We start from the raw sequence: 21708 nt of genomic DNA on the forward strand, positions 1-21708 counted from the left end.
GGAGAGATGAGACTTGAACTCTCGCCTCTGTAATGCAGGAAAAGATGGAGTGATGCAGAGAATGGAAGAGAAGAACAAAGAACTGGACACTCTGTCGAGTATGCTAGCAAGGTAGTTGAAGAAGGAAGATGTGGTCTGAGTAGCAGGCTAGGAAGATGATTGTGTGACGGGTTGGATCACAGAAACCCCCTTGGGAGCTGCCATCTGGTGTGCCAAGCACACTTCTGTGAGCTGTTTTCAGGTAAACCTGCAGCTTTGGGGCAAGTAATTCAGACCCTGGGTCTGTGTTGGAGCAGACGGGAGTGTCTGGCTCAGCAAGACAGGGTGCTGAAGTCCTGATGGCAGGGGAAACCGCTCTCAGGGGGGTTTCTGTGATCCAACCCGTCACAGATTGTAGCAGCAGTGATCTGTCTTAGTATCAGCTAGGGAAGGCTGCTGTAGTACACAGCAGTGTCAAAGGTGGGAAGGAGTAAAAGCTCACAGACTTGATCTGAATAGAATTGATGGGTGCCTCCTCTCCCCCTGAACCCAAAAGAGAATCCTTTTTGTTTAAACTTCCAAAAATAGCCCCAAGATTCATCCAGAAAGAATTTCCAGAGACAGCATCAGAATATGGGGGAGATCGCACCATTGACTAGGAGACTTTCCACAGGGGTTTAACCATGTGATTCCTCAAATGGTTCACCCCATCTATGGACTGCATTGGATAAGTGCCATTAGTGTTCCGATAACACCAGTTGCCTCAACCATCTCCCCACTAATCCATCTCTCAAACAGAGCCACCTTGCAACATGGGCAGGTTTTAAACAGAACCCCACTCTGGCATTGCCAGGGACAGTCCAGAGAGATTCCATGACAACAGCATGTGGGGAGAGGGTGGAACTTGACTTCTCCTGACAAAATCAGATCCTCTGCTGCTCCTTAGCTGTGGCGGTAGCATCGCCTTCTCTACAAATCCTGGCACAATCAACACAGGAAAATCAGCTCCCTGCTCTCCACACCACCCCCTCCTCCCCTGGTGTTTTCTGTATGAAAGTGTTTGTCAGCGTCTCATAATAAGCAGTTTGAGGAGGGATCCTCAGTGAGCAAGTAATTATTACCCCAATCTGCCATCTCATCCTCTTGCCTGCATGCATGAAAGCACACTCCAAAGTCTCCATCCATTTGCACTTCCTAGCAATGACACCCTTTCATGGACACGACCTGCCTGGAACCTACCACATTCAGAGGGCCCAGGCTTTGGTCACAGAGCCCTGTAATGCCCCTCGGCTGCATTATAATAAGGAGATAGGGCCTGTGCAAGTGTGGGAGTATAATGCCCAGCTTTGCAGGATGCTCCACGTATCAGGGAAATAACATAGCTTAGGCTATGCCCTCTCCAAAGCCCAAGAGAAGTTGCTTCATGATTTGTGGTGCGGATAAAGCAGCTAGTCAGCACCAGAATGTCAGTGGTGAAGCTTTGGTTGATGCTAGTGGGCAGACAGGCAAGAATAGGAAGAGACAGCAAAAAACAAGAACTAGGGATAGGAAGGAAGGATGGGTCAGTGGTCAGGGTGTCAGCCTTAGCACTGGGAGATTTGAGGTCATTTCTCTGCTCTGCCACAGCCTTCCTGTGTGACCTTGGACAAGTCACTCAGGGTCAGATTTTTAAAGGTATTTAGGCACCTTACTTCCACTGATCTCAGTAGGAATTAGGTGCCCAAATACCTTTAAAGCTCTGGCCTTTAGTCTCTCTTTGCCTCAATTCCTCATGTACCATGGAATAATAGTACTTCCCTTCCCTCACTAGATAAATACATTAAAGATTGTGAAGTTCTCAGATACTATTGTAAAGGGGTCATATAAATATCTCAGATAAATATAAGGGTTGCAAATGCTCTGGTCTTTAACTGGGAAACCATGCATGTTCCTGCCTCAAGAAGTGACCCATCGGACAGCAGGGCCAGCACTATTACAAGTGGCTACTGATTTTAGATACTTCGGTCCAAAACTCGATACATGCAAAATCAGTGGCCACTTCTGCAGTTTTGGCCCTGGTCTTAGAGAAGAGACCAAAGCTCATTGACTTCAGCCTAAGCACAGCTGAAGAGAGCCCACTGTGTGACAAATGCCAGGGACTATAAATAAATAAGAAGCCTCTAAAAGAAGCCATAAAGGAAGTTTAGGTACCACACACTGGCTGAGTCAGTAGCTTCTCACTCTCTGGTTGCCCTATCATAGACTCAAGGCCAGCAGCTCTAAATTGAAGGTCGGGCTAGTTTCATGGCATGGATCCCTAGACTGGGAGAGGGGCATGCTCCCCAGTTAATGGAAGGTCCTTTGAAAACCACTCCCAGCTGTGGGTATTGAGTGACAAGGTGAAAGACCTCCATCCACCCCATCCTAGCTCCTTCCTTCCAGCTCCCCGACTCTCTTGTGGCTCTGGAGCCACTGGCTTGGCCTTTGGCTCCTGGCAATGAACTCTACTCACTCATAGTCCTGGACTGAATGCAGCTCTTGTGCTAACTATAAGATGTCCGTTAATTTTTAATGCTTCAATAAAATTGTAATTACAAACACTGCAATTCCAGTTTTAAGTAGAAAGTATTAATTTCCTGGGGTTTAATTATTCAACAGAAATTAATGAAAAGAGGCTGGTAACTCTTCCCAACTGGGCTGGGGTGTGTCGGGGGAGGGGAAATAGAAGGAGGTCACCCAGAAAGCAAAGCTCTGATCAGTGGACTCGAGGAAGGGGCTCTCTGAAAGTATTGAAGAAAGCAATCGCTAGCCCGGCATAAAGACCAGCTGGGCAATTGGTTGTCTCTGCTCTCATGACAAGCAAGGGAATGACACATTGCTCTGGTTAGAGATGAGGACAATCAGGACTCCTGAGTTCTGTCCTGACACGGCCATGGAGTCTCGTTCAAGTCACTCTGGGTTTAATGCAGAGAGGACACGCCCTGGAATGACAGGTTAGGGCCACACCAGCAAAGGTTTTAGGAGGGAGAACAGGAGGCTCAGAACACGTGGGTGCTATGCCTTGACTCCTGGCAGCGCTTTCACCCACTGCTCCGGAGCATCCCAGACTTTGATTAGCAAGACATGCTGCAGGCTCTTGGCTGAGCTGCATGTGGAGTCTCGCACAGCACCTGCCTGCCCAGGGCCAGGGCCAGGCTCTGCTAGAGCAGTTAGTGCCTATTATAAGAGAGCGAGGCAGTAGCAGTGGGTGCCTCTCGTGAGGAGTGAAGTGCATTAGTATTTATGGTGGGGGTGGGGATGGCATAACAGGGGTGGGCGGCAGAGCAGTGTGGAGGAAGCTTGCATCATGACTGGTTCAAGGCAGTGTTGACAATCCCTTCCCTTCTATTCACCTGCGCTAGTCAGCAGGCTGTGTTCACCTGGCAGCACAGCCTCTCCTCTCATTTGTTCAGCAATCACCTGGTGAGTGCAGCACAGGAAGTGCCCAGCACAGGACCTTGCCTCGGCTTGTCTCCTGAGGCAAGTTTTGAACAGTGGATTTCCCAGTCAGACATGTTGACATCTTCCACTCCAGAGGGAAATTCTGTGTGACTTGTGTGCTTAATAGCATTGAAGGAATAGAAGGGTAGAATGCCTCTGCATATTTGGTAGGCTGACTATTACTTTTAAGAGGGAAAAAACAACCCAAGAGTAGAAGAATGCAACATCAATTAGCAAAGAGGCAGCACTGTCTAGTGGCTAGGGCGCTATGAGTCTGGAGACCTGGGTTTTATTCTTAGCTCTGCCACTGACCTGCTGCATAACCAGGGGCAAGAGCACTTTGCCTCTCTGTGCCTCTGTTTATCTTGCTACCTTTTTTCTGACTTGTCTATTCAGACAGTAAATGTCAGAGCAGGGACTGTCTCTGATTATGTGTACATACAGCACCTAGTGCAATGGGGCCAGCTCTTAGTTGGGGTCTCCAGGTGCTGTTGGAATACAAATAATAATAAATGTAGGTCTTTGAACAAAGGCTTTGGAAAGCCAGTGGTAGTAAATGGGGCCACTGTTCCAAAAAGATGAGTGATAGTAATAATAATTAGTAAGTTTATAATGCTTAAGTTTTCACCCATAAATTGCAAAACCTTTTACAAAGTTAATGGAGCACTATTTTACAAATGGGGAAACTGAGGCATGGAAAAGTTACGCAACTTATCTTAGGTTGCACAGCAAGACAAGTACAGGGCCAACAATAGAGCCCCCGACTCCCAGTGTGGTGTTCTATTTACTGCACCACACTGCCTGTTTCAAGACAGTATGACTTTATATCCTGCAAGGATAGCAGTCCATGTTCAGGCCTTAGCATAATGCCAGGATCAGGTTACATATGTCAAATGAGTATAAATCACAACGCTGTCCCTGTCCCATGCTCTGTAGCTTAATAGCAGCCACTCAATCAAATTTTAGTGCAGACAAACACAGTTTGAAAAAACCCAGAAACTCTGGCTGCTGAGCAATGACTGAGCCTAAGGTGAATTTGAAAAGATGCCTGAAATACAGGTTTTTATAATGGGAACATTGGCAAGCCCAGAACTGCAATGCACCAGCCCTGCTGGGCACCATGCATATTAGAGAGGGAGGGAAGGAAGTGAGATTTTCCTTAGTGCAATCTTCTTAAGAGCTGTTCCCACTGGGGTTAGAACTTTTTAGAGGGAGTTGTAGAGTGGTCAGCAAAGGTTGTGATTTACACCTCCGGTTAAGGAGTATGCTGTGGGAAAATAGGATGGATCCTTAGCTGGTGTAAATCAGCATTGTTCCATCTAGCTCAGTGTATTTATTATCTGCTATTATTATTCATTGGTTGAACAGCTGCTCTCCCTCTGGCAATGGTCACTGGTGCAAACTGGCTCTCCAAGTCTCCCACACCCCCAGGTTCCACAGCCCAGTTGTCTTCCTTTGCTGCTCCTAGCCTCCTCATCTCCTGGCCCTTCTCCTTTCTGGCCACACAGATCACTGGCTCTGTGGTACCTTGTCACAGTTGTGGTGTACTGATGACTCTGTTGGAAGCTATCAATTTAAGGGTGGGTGGTGGGAAGTTCCTGGCCATGCTTGTAGCTGGAGGTGCTGTAGGAATGCTTCTGATGGGGGTCAGTCTGGAAGGAGCCAGCTTAAAGCAAGGTGAGGTGAATTGTTTCTCTCTGCCTTAAGGAGCAGCATGCTTTGTCTCGCTCTCTCTGTTTCGGGGTTCTTGTGTGTTGATCTGAATTCTAAGAAATAAAATAAAGCTACATTGCAACCTTCCTAAAAGAGCATTTTATATTATTATCCAACTTCTCTGTGGGTTTGCTGTGAACAAAAGTGTGTGCTGGTCCTTTAAGGGAGTTGGACTCATCCCTATTCCCTACCTATGCGTAGTTATCTGTTTTCCAGGTGATGGATTTGGGCTTGGGCTGATGGTTGGGTCAGATGACCGGGATGGGGTGGGGCTTCGTATAAGAGTGAGCCTGCTGCATTAAAAAGAGACAGCTAAGGTTCTTGTAGGAGGTGTAGGCTCTGGGAGAGACCTTCCAGAAGGCTCTCTGACAGGGGAGCTAGGTAGTGCTCTCTGCATGCTGTGGGCCTGGGAAAGAAGGAGAGAGAAAAGCCTAGAGCTAGGCTGAGGAAGGAAATGGTGCCAGGAAGGGAAGCAAGGATTCTGAGTAGGAGAGTCTTTTTTGCTTACTGCAGGGTCCCTGGATGGGAACGTGAAGTAGAGGCCTGGTTTCCCCACTGAGGGAAGGGGGTGTGAAAACACTCCTGACATAAGGAGCAGAAGGACTCTTGAGCTTGGAGCTGAGCTGAAGACCCAGTGTGAAGCTGTGGGAAGATCTTAGTTTTGTTGGACTTCTGGTTGATTTGAGAAAGGATGGATTCTTGTGATTCAGCTGGAGAACTATGCCACCTCTGCAATCCAACAGTGCTAGGAGCTGGAGAGATGGTGAGTTGACCAGAGTGGGGAAACTGAGGCAGGTGCATGACTGGAAGGTAAGATTATCTTGTTGCAGTTCCCTTCCAATCAGGTTCCCTGCTAGAGGTGCTGTCTGACCACCCCCTCCACCCCAGGCTCTATCAATATGGGGGGCAGAGTTAAAGTAGCTTGCGTGCCCTACTTCAAGCTTCCCAATGTTGGCGTTTCTTATAGGGTTCCCCAAAATCTGAATTTTCATTCTGTGCCTTCCCAGACTGTCATATATTTGTCTTAAATTTTAACTGTAAATCTGAATTTCCTAGGTTTCTAGGGCTTGTTTTTAATTACTTTGCCATTGTTTGTAAGATTTTTAACCTTGCCTTACTAAAACCACAACCTGATCTCTAGTTTAACAGCGCTTTTGTCTGGGAATTGTTACTGTTTATCTGTTGAGCATGGGCAATGTGCTCAAGGTCTTAGAGGCCAGTTTCTCAGCGGCTGTAAACTGGCCTCTCTCCACTGGGTTTGCTGACTTCCACTAGCTGAGGGTCTGGCTCCTGGTCTTCCCCCATGTAGCTTACCATTTAAAAGATGAAGCTCAGCAAAAAGGGAGACCAACAGAAAGCAGATCCAGAAGGTCTGGAATTCTCCCATTTGTTTATATGCACTGAAATCGCTGTAGCAATACATTGACCTAGGTTAGCCTTTGTGGCCTGCAGAAGGAATGTTTTCCAGAGAGAGTTTAATGGAGTGGGTTGGGGATCAGGGGCAGTGGAATGAAGAAACTAGCAAAGGTGTAGAGGAAAGCAGGGAAGAAGCTGCGGAGATGAAAATAGAGAAGAAGGAAGTGAATGGAGCAGTGAGGTTATCACAGCAAAGGGGGCAAGGTGGGATGTGAGACACAATGCAAGCAGAGATGCGCACAGCTTTGGAGAGTCTTAAACTGGATTCAGCAGACAGAGAGGAGCCAGTGAGGGGGTTAGAGACTGATATTTTATGTATCTCAGGGCTTCTCACCCCATGCAGAATCCTGCCTTTGCCTGCGTGTGTCGTTACTCTGAATGTCCTGGCTCTCAATTAAAACAAGTATACCTTACACCAGTCTGCAGAGAGAGCTTCCCTGTCCTGCTCAGATCTGCCAGACTAAATATAGCAAGTTGTCCAGTTTGAACTCCTTCCCTGAAGGTTGTGGGTTTTACCAGGTCCTGGGTAACATTCGAGTTGCATATGATGTGGACTCCTGCCTGCTATGAAGGGACTAAGCTGAGACCCTCAAACTCACTTCACTGGAATCTCTAGCTGAACTCTAACCTTATTCCAAACACTAAATAACATGTGCCTTATCCACATACCCACCCAGTCCCCTACATCATTCAGTTCCTAGGCAGCACTCTGAAATGTTAGCGGACATCTGTGTGGAGATAGCCTTCAGCAGTTGGCACTGAACAATGTCTGATGGAACCATATTTGTTGGAAAAGCAAGTTGCTGCTGCTGAGTGATAGCGAACTGTAATGACTTCATTAAACAGACCAGCTGTTTAACCTGCCACATCTGATTTGGTAAGAAAATTACAAAGGCCAGGATTCCTAATGACAGTAGGGTGTCTATGTACCAGGGACTAGTTTAACAAGTTGCGAGTTGGTAAGAGCACCATGACAGTTATGTAAAAGTCTTGTTAAAATGACTGCTGGGTTGAGTAGGTATTTTGAAAAATGTGGCTTCATTTGCAAGGGAAATGAAATTATCACACACTTAATCTGAAGTTCTTTCCCGCACTGCAGGTTCTGATTAGCTGCTGTGGAAAAGGTCCCTGCTGTTTTATGCATGAGGAGCTGTGCTGTGGGACCCAGACTGAGGTCTCCACAGGAGTGCTCCAGCACTGCAGGGATAGTGTTGGGGAGGGTCTGGACCCATGCACAGCTCCTCTCCATCCTTGCCAAAACATTCTCTCCCCAAAGGGAGGATGCAACAGAAGGGCGGTTACGTTTTCATGTCTTCATCTTCTAATATGAAATTTGGTGACCCCTTTAGGGGGTCACCAGATCTGATGGTAAGAAGTGGGAGTGGTCAGCCACAGTGGGTAGGGAGTGGCAGAAGAAGCCAACAAAAGCTCATTTCACAGGAAGGGTAACCTCCTCTTTCATCCCCATGTTTTAACAAACCTGTCTCATATCGATCCTTTACATTTTTGTATGTCTTAAAAACCCTCACAGCAATAATTAGTGATCGATCACTAGCAAATACAAAAGGAAAAATATCAAAATTTGCTTAACAGGCCAAAATATCTTCTGGGGTAAACTGACTTCAGTGGAGCTGTACCAGCTGACAGCAGCAAGGAATCTAGCCCAATAAAACTTTGTCAAACTGAAGTCATCTAGACATCTAAGTTGAAGGTCACTGAAGACAGCTAGGAAACAATCCACTCTGTGCTATCATATAATGTTCCATCTAGAAAACATTCTTCATATCCAAAAGTTATAAGTTAAATGGTCTCAATGCTAATAAATGACATAGCTACTATTTAATGAGGGCAGGCAGGAGGGAAGGGGGTTGCTATCTTAAGACACAGGTTATGTGTATTTTGAATGTGAAGCTTTCTCAAATAGTAACAGAATATGACCAGAAAATGCATTAAAGCTTTGACGGCTAATGAAAAAGTTCTGACCAAAGATGGAATATTTTTTTCTGGCAAGGCTGAGTAATCCAGGATAAAAGACGAGGGAGGGGTGATCCTTGTATCTGTAAATAATGCCTTTGCAATTCCACTTCTGTATAACTCTCTGCAGTAATGCATTGGCTGTTAAACAGAGTTCTAGTTATAACAGAAGAGCTAGTATGGCAATGAGTGTTTTGGTGCATAGGGGTTTAAGACACTTAGGCATGTGTTTAACTTTTAAGTCCCAGTGAAGTCAATAGGATTTAAGTATATGCTTAAGTGCTCTGATGAACGGAAGCCTTACTCTTCAATGAGATCCTAAAATATTTAGGTCTCTGGAGAAAATGAAGAATTGAATTAATTTTTAGACTAGTCCCAAGACAAATAACAGATGGAACATGGAAGAAAGGGATGCAATCAAAGAGCTCGATCCTGAAGGTGTTCCGTACAAGAAGCCCCATTGACTCACAACCTAGGATGTAGGATGGGGCCAAAATGTGGACAATTTTTACACCCAAGACTTAGATCTTTTAATTAAATACACATCAGCCTTATCAAACCAAGAACTTTTGAATTGAGGGAATCAATTCTTAAGCAAATTTTATACCAAATGTGCTCTAGGTCAGATGTCTCTGGAAGAGGAACACTATTACATATGACAGGCAAATGCCCCATCAAGGCAAATGTTTTGGAGGCTGAAGAATAGAGTGATAGGACAAGAGGGAGCTAATGACTGCTCTTCAGAGAACCTGAAGATCTTTCCCTTCCACCCTTCTTTGTTCAATAAACCATAAAATGTGTCATCTCCCTCAGGATCCTTAAAGGAAGAATACTGCAGAGGAGGCCACTATCCTAGCTGTGTGGTTCATCTGGGTACATCCAAGAGGCTGTGAGGTTTACATACAGGAACTGCTGGAGTAATCCATCGAGAGGTGTTTATTGCCTCTTTATTAGGTTTCAAAACATTGGGTCCGAATTAAACACGAGCCAATTAATCTTATGTGGAAAGGACAATGTCAAAGTCCCTAGACTTCCTGGAGTCTCTGGCTTTCCTATCTTCTGGGATTATAGAAGGCCCTGCTTGAGGTAGGGATTTTTTCTTTTACGGAGGGGAAAGAGGTGTGGTTGTTGCTATGAATGTTCTGGTTATGGTGGAAAAGCTTATCAAGTTGGAAGGTTCTGTAGCACTTGCTAAAGACGGTCAGACACTGGATTTGTCTAAACTCCTGGAATCTTATTCCACAGCTACATTCCCTCTGAGAATGCTTTGTTCCGGTCCCCGTCCCCCACTTCATTCTGAGCTTTGCAACCTGCTTTGCCTCTAAGGAGTGCCATTGTCTCATTAGTTCATGGATGGACATGCAGTCTCTAACGTAGCTGGGATCTGATCCATTCACCGCTGTGATTTAGGATTGAGGCTCAAAACCGGTAGAGAAACTGAACTGGGAGCAAGTGCAGAGACTGCCATGCGGGCGGCCTTACTAGGAGCAAGGTCTAAGGCATGGAGGGGGAGAGAAGCCACATTCTGCAACCGTGGGAGCTCTTGCATTGTTTTGACTTCAAGTGGCCATGAATTAGGAGGAAGAGAGCACACTACTTCCTTATACAGTGTGACTTAAAGGGTGTTGTGTGAACTCTCAGACCCACCACAGCCAGCATGAAGACTTTTTGTAAAAGCTAACACAAGACAGCTGCATGACTACAGATGCAATTAGAGAGACAAGGTGGGTGAAGTAATATCTCTTATTGGACCAACTTCTAAACTTCTGTCTCTCACCAAGAGAAGTTGATCCAATAGAAGATGTTACCTCACCCACCTTGTCTCTAATATCCTGGGACCAATACATCTAGAACAACACTGAAAACAACAACTGCAGATGCATCTGACTCTTCAGGAGATTAAGTAATTTGCACTGTGACTGTTATCTCAAAAGGACTGATAAGCATGTGCTGCAGGTTATATTGGAGAAAAGGGGGAGGCATCCAGATAAGGATATCTATCATGTGGGGGCTGGGAACAGAGGTGAAAGTAAGCTGGTGCGGTCTGGTACAGCGTACCCGCAAGAGCCGGTATGCCGTGCCGGACTGGACCAGCGTCTCCGGCGGTGATTTAAAGGGCCCAGGGTTCCAGCCGCTACGGGGAGCCCCGGGCCCTTTAAATCACCTCTGGAGCCCTGCCGCCGCTACCCCAGCCCTAGCTCGAGCCCTGCCACCCTGGGGTAGCAGCGGCAGGGCTCCCGCGGTGATCTAAAGGGCCTGGAGCTCCACGGCGGCCGGAGCCCCTTTAATTCACCCCTGAGCTCCCAGCCACCTCTGCAGCTGGTAGCTCCGGGGTGATTTAAAGGCCCTGGGGCTCCCAGCCACAGCTGGAGCCCCAGGGCCTTTAAATCTTGAAAGGCTCTGCCTCTTCCAGTTGAGGCCACGCCCCACTCAGGACTCCAGCGTACCGGTAAGTCCTTTAAGTTACTTTCACTCCTGGCTGGGAGGTTGCTGTAATATCCAGGGATTCAACAGACACTGGACAAATGGGATCTGGGCATGGTCAGAGGGACACAAGTCAATCATGCTGTGGAGACTGGTCACTTTCATGAGCACTGCATTAATTTCCCAGTGTGTTTGAAAAGACATTCTTATCCTGTTTTGTTTATAGTGCCAGGTATTAAGCTTAGTGCCATTCAGGTTGCCCCAGTTCCCTAGCCCAGGTTATCCAGCCCCAGCTACCTCTTTCCAGCAGGTAAGAAACGCATCTGGTCCATCCCCTGCCCGGACTCTCTGCAGATGAAATGAAAGAGCTGCAGCTGAGCACAGGCAGCAGGAGAAAAGCGCCAAGTACCAGATAATGACTGCCTGTCTGATTAGATGTTATACAAAGAGGGCCCAATTGGCTATTGAAACACAATTGCAGCCATCTACATTTGCAAATCTCTCCCAGTGGAGTGGGTAAGAGGAGGATGGTAGGGCAAAGCACTGCCAAAGCTATTCAGATTTGATTACACTTAAAAGGTGCCCAAGGAGGGTGAATTCCAGTGCTGTGGGTGCGATGAAGGGGGCAGCGGAATCAGTGTCTACATTAATTTTCTCTAGGGACCATATAAACAGACGGTATGTGGGAAAGAGCCGCAGAAAAGGGCCAAGAGACTAAAGATGGAGGGTCTCCGGGGTTTGAGCTGTGTGGAGTGGCTAGGAAATTTACGTTTGTATTCATCAGAGTAAAGGATGTTAGGAGGTTGCAGTGTCCAGTGCAAGGGTAATTACTGTTGTGTTTATATAGCTAATTGAGTATTAGGGCTCTGATTGAAAGGGGAGCAAGGAAGAGTGAAGCTGTGGGAAGCGTGAGCTGCAGGTTCAGAATGCTCTATATCTGTTAGCATCTGCTAGCCCAGGACCTGAACCAGCTTTCCACAGACTAGCCTCATGACACCCCTGTGAAGTTATCCCCATCCCCAAGGCAGAAAACTTGGGATACAGAAGTGAAGGGCTGACATGTTTTGTTGAATCGGGGCCTGAATGTCTACAAAAGGCGCAAGACCGTGGACTGAGAGTCTAACACGGATTCTTCTTCGAGTAGTGTCCCACTGGGTCCTCCACTGTAGTGTATCTCCGTCTCTATGCACTAATCAAAGATTTTAAGTAGCCGTGTCCATTCAGCCCGCACATGCGCTCTCCCTCTCTTGTGGTCTGTCTCAAGGCTATCTAGCGCTGCATGCTCAAACCCCCCTCGGTTCCTTCTCACCTCCCAAGCAGTTGTCCCTTCCTTATCTGCGTTGTTTTTTGTTTCTTTTGTTCTCCGTAATATTAGTGTTTCCTTTTTACCCCATTGGGATTTAAGAAAAAAATACTTTAGTTTATGTTTCCCGCCCTGTCTGGAGGGAGTCCCTCATCCCACCCCACCCCCGCAGGGGTGTTTAGAAGAATCTCTAAATTCTTTCAGTTTAAAAAAAAATGGGGGAGGAAAGAACTTTCTTCTGCAATTCTCAGTGCTAGAGGGTGATAGCCCCCCCACCCCCACCCGGGCATGTCCCGCTCCCCTAGCTTCAAGGGGTCCCTCTCCTGCAAGGAGTTAATGGACAGACACTCACTGTGTCTGGTGCCTGGAGAGCCCCATATTCCTCAGAAGTGGTCCCTCTACTACCAGCTAAAGCTGAGGTCTTGCAGGAACCAGTAGCAGAAATTAAAACTCCTCCTTATGGAGAAGGCACTTCAGCCTCCAGGGGATTCCGGTGCCGGTGCTGACCCCGGATCATCCCGGGAGCCTTCAGCGTCAAAGGGAGTAGCGGAAAAGACCAGCAGATTTCCCACCCCCCATAAAGGCTCGAGAAAAAGGGCTCCGAGCCCCCAAACTGAGTTGTTGGCCAGCCAGACGGGTTCCCCAGTGCGATCGGCCACCTTGGTACCCTCAAGGGCTCACCTCGCTGCTGGTCAACTTAGTGAGGAAGGCCTGTTCCATCATTTTCCTCTAAGAACAAATCAGCTATCGCTTCAGTGCAGGAGACTCTGATCTGAGGGAGGGTCTAATCTGCTCTCTGACTCTTTCAACAGCTGTTTAATGAAAACTTCCATGTTTAGGCAATGCCTCTTCCCTCCCTTAAAACCTTTTACCAAGCCCATAATGGTGGCCAGATTTGCCTTTAAAGTTACTGTGTCTTCCATAGCAGGCTCCATCTTGTAAAGTGTCATTGGGACAACTTGGGCCAGATGCTCACGTGGTATAAACTGGCTTGTTCCAGTGAATGATGCTATGCCGACTTGAACCAGCTGGGGATCTGGCTCAGTGAATGTGAAAGGGGCTATCCAAAATAAGAAGCCATTCTCTTCTATTAAGTGAGGTTGTCTCTCGCTTCCATCAGGCTGATGTATTGGTTTAGCTGCCAATGCCCTATTGATCTGTTGGGAAGAATCCTCTCAGATAACCTCAGACAGCCACATGAATGCTGTCAGGTTTAACCACCTCAATGAGCGGGGGAGGGAGGCAGGCGGGGGCAGGCAGCTTTGTCAGCTGGACACTAATGGAAAAGGACATGAGGCAACTGCTATGAGTATTACGGAGCCTAGGGCACCCTGTGTGTGGGAGCTTTCCCTGAAGGCTCCTAAATGCCTGAGGCTAGGCTAGGAAGTCTGCTCTCGTGGATGGAGCACTGGACTGGGACTCAAGAAACCTGGGTTCAAGTCCTAGCTTGACCATAGGCTTCCTGGGTGACCTTGGACCAGTCACTTAATTTGTCCTGGGCCTCAGTTTCCTATTTATCTAAAATGTCCCTACTTTACAGGGGTGTTGCAAGTGTAAACTCTAAGGGTGTTCTCAAATGGTGTGGTGAGGACGGTGTAAATACTTTGGTGGAAGCTCTGGAGAGGGTTAGGGGTTGAAGGCAGGTGGAGGGGTGGGACGGTTATTGAGGCATGGTAGGAATCTGTCTGGACTGGCATTTAGTCGTGGTGGCCTGGCCAGGGACCTCCTGCACTCAGAGACCTGGATAGCTAAGGAATGAGGGGAAGGTGTCAGGTAGCACTCTGCACCTACAATCTCAAGAATGGCCTCCAAACTTTCTGGCTCCATACGCTGAAGTCATGGCCTGTGTCCATGATACTACACTTCTGTCATGGACTCACTGCGCACCATGGTCCCCTGATTGACTAATGCACGGCTTCGCTTGGTGCTACCCCTTGCTGCCCACCTACAAGGAAGCAACAGTGCTGCTCACCTTGGAGAGATGGGAACACTTTAGCCTGAAACCAGCAGAAAGGAAGCGGGGGGGGGGGGGGGGGAGGGAGAGGGGAGGATCATCAAGAGTGCTCACAGAGGTGTCTGAAACGAGTCACTAGCTTAGGGAGGCGACAAAGCCTTGTGAGGGTGCAGGCAGGCCGATTCCAGGAGTTGGGGGTGTTTGCCTCAGAGGTGGGACCAAACTTCTGTTTGGAGGCCCAGAGGGCACTTGCAGAGGGGGTGGGAGGCCCATTTAGAGGCTCTGAAGAGGATTGCAAGAGACATGACCCTACTTTCAATCTAATCTATGTTTAACGTTTGCTTCTAAGCAGTTTCTCTGAGGCATGGGGATGTGTCTCCCCTGGGCAGGGATGGATTGGCAGAAGCCACAGTGGGGGTGGGGGTGAATTCACCATGAGATAGGGAAGCCTTCCTCAGTCACTCTCCAGATTCAACACTGCATTAAGCGCCTCAGAACCAGCAGACAGCTCGGTCCAGCCTGAGTGCTATTTGCTCTGGCCCTTGGGGTGGGGTGGTTTCCCCTCTTCTGCTAGGTCTGGCATCATGCCCAGAAGCAGGGCCGGCTCCAGGCACTAGCTTAACAAGCAGGTGCTTGGGGCGGCCAAGGGAGAGGGGCGATACCTGCAGCAATTCGGGGGCGGCAGGTCCCTCACTCCCTCGGAGTGAAGGACCTGCCGCTGAACTGCCGCCGCCGCCGATCGCTGCTTTTTTTTTTTTTTTTTTTTTGCTTGGGGCGGCAGAAATGCTGGAGCCGGCCCTGCCCAGAAGAGAGTATTTGCCATATCCCCAGCCCTTCCTCCCATGCTCCATCAGGAAGCAGTGGTGCTGGGCACATGACATTACTTCCTAGTCCCTACTCCCTCTCCTCTGTCCTTCCCAGCTCACCCCACAAGTTTCTGCTTGTGCAAACAGTGACACGAGGGGCTGAGGCCTCTTGATTCTTAACTAAGTTACAGCAGGTGACGGCTGGTTCTAACTTAAAAGTGTCTTGATGATTATTCCCATTCATGCTGTGTCTTCCATTCAGCTGTTGCTATGGCGACCCCTTTCTGACACAGCAACTCTTCCCTTGGTTCTCTTTGAGAGGGAGCTTTGAAAAGCACAGCTGGGTCGGACCCTTTCTCTGTGCTTGTAAGGTCTGGTGCTCAAAGGTGCACTGAAAAGACCTATGTCTGTGTCAGTCCACATGGCTCTCTGCACTTCTCAGCTCCTCCTCTTCCAGCCTTTACTCTGTTACAGAGATGCTGACAAGATGACAGTGGCTCTCAAAAAAATAAAAATAAAAATAAAAAAGTATCTTGTTTTTAATCGCGCCAGGAGTATCCTTCTGCATTCCCTCCAGTGCATCCAAAACAAGAGATAAATCTGAAAAGAGAATGGAGAGCAACTGTAGATGTGTTAGCACAGTGGGGAGTGGCTGGAAATATGCCTACTGACAGATGAAGACCCAAGGCCTGGCTGTCCCATTACTGCAGTTTCACACAGATGTACCTGCATTTCTATGGAATTACTCCTGCCTTAGAACAGTAATGGATGCCGTCCATCTTGAAACACGATGGTGTAATTACCAAAGCAATTCAGTTACTGCATGGGTAGGAGTAAAGAACAAGGGTGATGTCATGATAGGGGCGGAGGCCTTACTACAGACCACCTAACCAGGAAGAGGTGAATGAGTGGTTTTTGTTTTTGTTTTTTTTTTTTCTCCCATCATCCAAAGCACAGGACTTGGTGGTGATGGGGCATTTGTAAAGATCTATCTTAATGGGCATTTTGTCCCCTCGGCTGGAGTGAGCTTTTCTAGTTGTGTATGTCTGAGGTGATGCTGCTTCTGATTCCGGGAGACCATCACACACAAAGCATCTGTCTGTCATTAGCCTCTTTCCATTCAGGGGAATTTTGGTCCTCAAAAGCCCAGAGCTATTCAGATTCTCCTGGAGTCTGCTCATTGATTGGCCTGACATTCTTAAACACTTCTCGGGAGCCTGCTCTCTTGGACAGAGCTATTCATTTAACAAGCAACACATCCAATTAGTCTGAGCAGGCTAGTGCAGTGTGCTGACGCTTGTTTAATTAGCAATTAACAGAGCTGGACTTGTCACAGCAGCACTGCTGAGTGCTCCCTCACTGCCAAGCAAAGAATTAAGAAACTCAGACAAGTTCCAAGGAAGGAGGAAGCCCAGGTGGTCGCCACGGCAGCTGGGCGGTGAGGAGGGGGCAGCGATCTCACATTAAATACATCAGTCATAGGCTCCTGCAGGATCAGAGTAATAGCATGCAATGGCCTGGGATGCTTTGCCTGCCCTCTCGTCCAGGGCGAAGTAGGAGAGCCAAGTGGTATTTGTTACATTTCTCATGTGGCAATCTGACTATGCATTACCCACAAGCACCAGATTGCTATTGAGCCCTGGGGAAAAGGTGTTTAATGGGCATCATGGGTTAGTAAGAGGCAGATGAACTCTTATGTTAGATTTCTATCCTTATAGGTTGGCACTACCGCAGGAAAATTTTAATCATAAGAATGTTGGGTAAAGCGTCCCAAAATAGGGTATGTACCCTAAAGAAGTGGATTTGTTTAGAAAGCCAAACTAATGTTGAGCAGATGTGTTTTGCCACTTCACTTAGATTCTGTTCCCAGCTTTTCAACTGACACCTGGGACTCCTCTCTATAAGGAGATTTCTTCCTTGTTTTTCAGCAAAGAGAGCAGGTAGGGGTACATTATCCCACTACCACACACTGGGGAGTGCTAGGATGCATGAGCCAAAACTCTAGTATCTGTCTGCAGTTGGGAAGGTCAAGACCCTCAGCCACCCCACACTTTTTGGGGCTTCCTGCTATTAAGTAAGTCATAGATAGGAGGATAGATTGGAAAGTATGATTTATATTGTGCCTTCCCATACACCGGATCCCAAAGCACTAACTTTTGCTAGTGGATTTTGTCTCTAGATAAGAGGGGATAGGTATAGATATTGCAATCACTAATGGACCCACCTCTGGTGTGAAACACAACAGAATTGTTTAGTATAGGAAGGGGTGATGGCTAATATACCCACAGTTTAGACAAGTCAAATATAGTTACCAGAATTGCAATCTAGCTACAACACTTGGATTAACAGCCTTACACTTGTGAGAAGGAATTTGGGATTTTTCGGGATCACTTGTTGTCAGGACCCAATGGTTCACCTGGAAACCCCCCCACGTCTTGCCCCCCAACACCATACTGAGACATTGCAATACTGACTAAGCAACATCACCTGGGCTATCCTATCAACTATTGACAACCAGGTCTGATGCTGCTTAACCTTTGAGAGGTGTCTAGGTCTTGGTGCGTCATTCCCACTAGTGTAGTAGTTACCTTGATGGGACGTTTTAAATTAGTGTAGTTGGTAAGGCCTGGTCCGATCATTTCCATCTGATTTCTACACAGGAGAGAGCTTTACTAATCTCTCAGGATCTTTCTTTCTTAACCAAGGCCACGTCTACACTCAAAAGTTAAGTTGACCCATCTACATTGCTCAGGGGTGTGAAAAATCCACACCCCTGAGCAATACAGTTAAGCCAACTTAATCCCTGGTGTAGACAGCGCTAGGTCAGTGGAATAATTCTTCCGTCAACCTAGCTACTGCCTCTCAGGGAGGTGGATTAGAGCCCCTCCCTTCACAGTAGCGAGTATCTACACTAAAGCACTACAGTGGCACAGCCCTAAAGTTATGCACTGGGCTTCTTCTGACCTGGTCATTTGGTATACCAAACAACCTTGAGCTATACTCTCCCTTGTGCTGCACAGGCTTTGTCAGCCTCCTTTGAGGCTATTGGTACCTAGTGCAGCAGATAGCAGCCTGAAGGCTGCTCTAATTTGCTTTGGGGATTGGGCTGGCCTCGGGACATGAGGAACCTCCCATTCAGCTGCACTAGGTTCTTCCTGGCTGCAGCCTTAGACCTGGATCTCAGTCACTAATTAGCAGAGCTGGCTGAAACTTTGACTCCATAAAAAGGGACAGAGATTTCATGGAACGTTGTGGGTTCTCAGTTCTATGAATTATCCCATGTGTTAACTGGCCAAATTCACATGACTTTGCTTTGTTACGTTCCTTATTACATGCCAGTGGTAATGACCAATGGCTCACGTGACAACTGGCTCCTTGTGAAGTAATACACCAAAAACATTGTTGCTGGCTTGCATTATTCTTGCAAACTGGGTCTCTTGCAGCAGTTTGCCGTCCTCTGCATGTTCCCACTGGAGTGTACCATAATGGTGGGCTTGGTTCACGTAGCAGTATGGCAGATTTCACCCTCCCTTATCCCTTCAACACAACTTGCTTCAACAAAAATTTGTGAGCACTGCAACCACTTCCTCCAGTTCTCCGCTAGGTCCCCTTCTGGACTGAGATTTGGTGGTGGTGGTGGGGTCATCTGCTCCATTTTTTGCCCAAGATTCACACCCTGTACGCAAGGGGCCACGTGCATGAGGGCTGGTAAGAGCCTCAGGGCTCGTGTACATAGTGCATTGATCCACATTGGAGGGGTGTAGATTCTAATGCACACTACCATGTTTTGAACTAGCTCATAGGAACCCGGCTGGTGCACAATAAAGTTCCCTAGTGTGCATTAATGTAGGCCTGTTTCAAACTGTACTATATTAACATGCACTAGGGAACTTTTAGTGCATGCCAGCAGAGTCCACATGGCCAGTTAATGCACAACACATTAGCGTGCATGAGAATGTACACCCCTCAGATGCGGAATAATGCACCATGTAGACAAGCTCCAAGCTTCCTGGCAGCATTCCTGTGATATGGGCCAGAGTTATAAAGGAAATGTCACATGGCAGGGGTCAATAGCCACCCAGTCCAATAGCTACCGTTACGGAACATTAGAGCTGTATGAATAACTTTTCTCACTTTGCTGGCAATTCTGAAAAATTTAAAAAAAGTTGACCCAAAACAATGTTTCCCTCAATCTGGACTTTTTTTTTTTTTTTTTTTTAAGTTGAAGTTTCAAAATGAAAAGTAGTTTCAAATTCATATATATATATATTTTTTTTGGTTTGTGTCCAAATGATTTGACAAGATTGACATGAATTCCCAAAATGTTTTGGTCAGCCTGACTGCATTTTTCATTGAAGAAAAGTTTGTTTAAAAAAACAACAACTCATCTACTGAGCATGCTCCACATCCTTCCTGTGGAAGAAGCTGGTAAGGTATGTTTCCCCCAAGAGACCTCGTTACTGTTGCTACAGGAAGATTGGTACGCAACATGGCACCAAGAATATGTGGCAATAGGCCACCCTCCAGGGCCGGCTCTAGGTTTTTTGCCGCCCCAAGCAAACAAAAAATAAAAAACCTCTGACAGCGCAACTGCCAAAGCCAAAAAAAAAACCCCGGAATGCCGCCCCTAGAATTGTGCCCCCCCAACCACCTGGAATGCCACCCCTGGAATTCTGCCGCCCCAAGCACGTGCTTGGTTTGCTGGTGCCTAGAGCCGGCCCTGCCACCCTCTCCCCTATGCTAAAGATCAATAGCTGGTTAGAGCTCATCCAATGTATTGAACATGGTTTTAAAAAAATCGGGGAAGATGAGATAAATTACAGTCTCATCGAAAAATTTCCCTGAAAGGAATAAAACAAAGTGCACACAAAAAAAAAAATTAGATGGAAATTTCATTCCATTGTAATAAAATCTAGGTTCTTGCAGGATAATAAGTCCTTTAGTGAATATGTACAGAACACGAGACTAACAGTAACTTCCCGGCATCAGCTAGGAAGAATAAAATGGCGGTCACTTAAAAAAGAATGATCTCCAATAAAAGTGGAATATATGGAACAAGAAGCAGATTCACTGAGTTTGTTGAAAAAAAAATATGACCAAAGTCTTCTGATTTACAAGAGATGCATGGGCCCAAGATTAATAATATTTCTTGCAAATGATCTGCATGGGATGGATCTGTGTCCAAAACTAAACTTCAGGAGATGTCTGAATCTGGGGCTCTAGTTACATGCATCATAGCTCAAGTTTATAGTGTGGACTTGTCCCATTCCAATAGATGAGTCACAAAGGTGGAAGAGTCTAACCCAGCTAGGTCTTTTAGACCAAGCCGTAGACACTTTTAGATCCACAGGTCCCAGGTTCAATCCCTGCCACTGATGACCCATCCATGGGTACCATGTGTCCTATGATGTGATCCGAGCCATAGAGGTTGGGACTTTCTAGAGTGCTTAAGGGAGTTAGGTACTCAGCTCTCCCAGTTAAAAGCAAGTGCTCCCTTTGGGGCTTTAGAAAATGTCACCCCTAGTGATGACCTGGACACAGACCCAAAGTGCATCACATTTCCCAGCTGTTTGGAACCAGGGCTTTGATCCTTTATACCAATAAGGTGAAGGAGCCAGACTTAGCATTTGGATCTGGATGCAGAACCCAGCTTCCACACTCACAGGTGTTCAGAGAGTGAGGCTTTCTTCTGGGCTCATTTCGAAAAGAAGCCCATGATTTTTGTGGATGAAGTGCAGGGACAGAGACAGTAGGAGAAGTGTGTCCCATTCTGAGGGCTATCACAAAGTCCAGGCAACCATGTGACTTCAGTGGTTCCTAGGTCTTGTACTGTTACTTACCCAGAGAAGAGCACTTAGTATAAAAACAGTTTTCTGCTTTAACGTACACTTGGGAGCCAGCACCGTGCCAAACATTCTGTGCTCTGTTTTTCCTCCCTCCCCAGCCCCCTACCACCAGCATCCCCCTCCCTGCAAAGCTCTAAGTGAAAGAGACTCTGTACCATCCCCACTGGAATCTGGAGTTTCTGGGGAAAGCAGTTTAATTTGCAGATGATGACAAGTGAATGTGATGTGGCACCTCCTTAGAATTTTATATGAGAAGAGCAAACAAAAGCCAGCCAGCCAGCAAACACAAACAGGATTTTTAATCAGGTCAGTGAAAAATTAGGGTAACAAAATCTCCAATTCAAATCTAGTTTCTTCTGTCAACAATAGAATCCAAACTGCTCAGCTCATAAGGGAATCGTAAGGAACTCTTTGGAACCAGCAGGGAATGGAGGAGAATGAGAATCACTTTTGTTAATATAGCACTGTTCAAAATCCCCCAAAGAGCTTTGTAAATAGTCTAGAGTTTCTAAGCGCTGTACTGTATACAGATTGCTTCATCTGCAACTGAATGAAGCCTCCTCTGGGGCAGAACATGGCAGCTGTTTAACAGCACACAGCAACAATACTCTGATTGGATACAGTACCTCCTGACCTAAACAAAGCAACAGGGGAAATTTTAAAGTGATTAAAGAACAAAGAGAGAGAGAGAGAGATTATTTTAAAAAAAAAATTTGAAGAGACCCATGTAGTCCATCTCCCCATCAGTGCATGATTCCTCCCTTTCACACATGTACTAGGGTTTGTCCACTCAAGTTAGTGTCCCAAGGTTTGGTCTATACAACCCCTTATGGG

This window comes from Terrapene carolina, unplaced genomic scaffold, assembly GCF_002925995.2.
Source record: "Terrapene carolina triunguis isolate 2854851 unplaced genomic scaffold, T_m_triunguis-2.0 Scaffold192, whole genome shotgun sequence".
Taxonomy (NCBI): domain Eukaryota; kingdom Metazoa; phylum Chordata; order Testudines; family Emydidae; genus Terrapene; species Terrapene triunguis.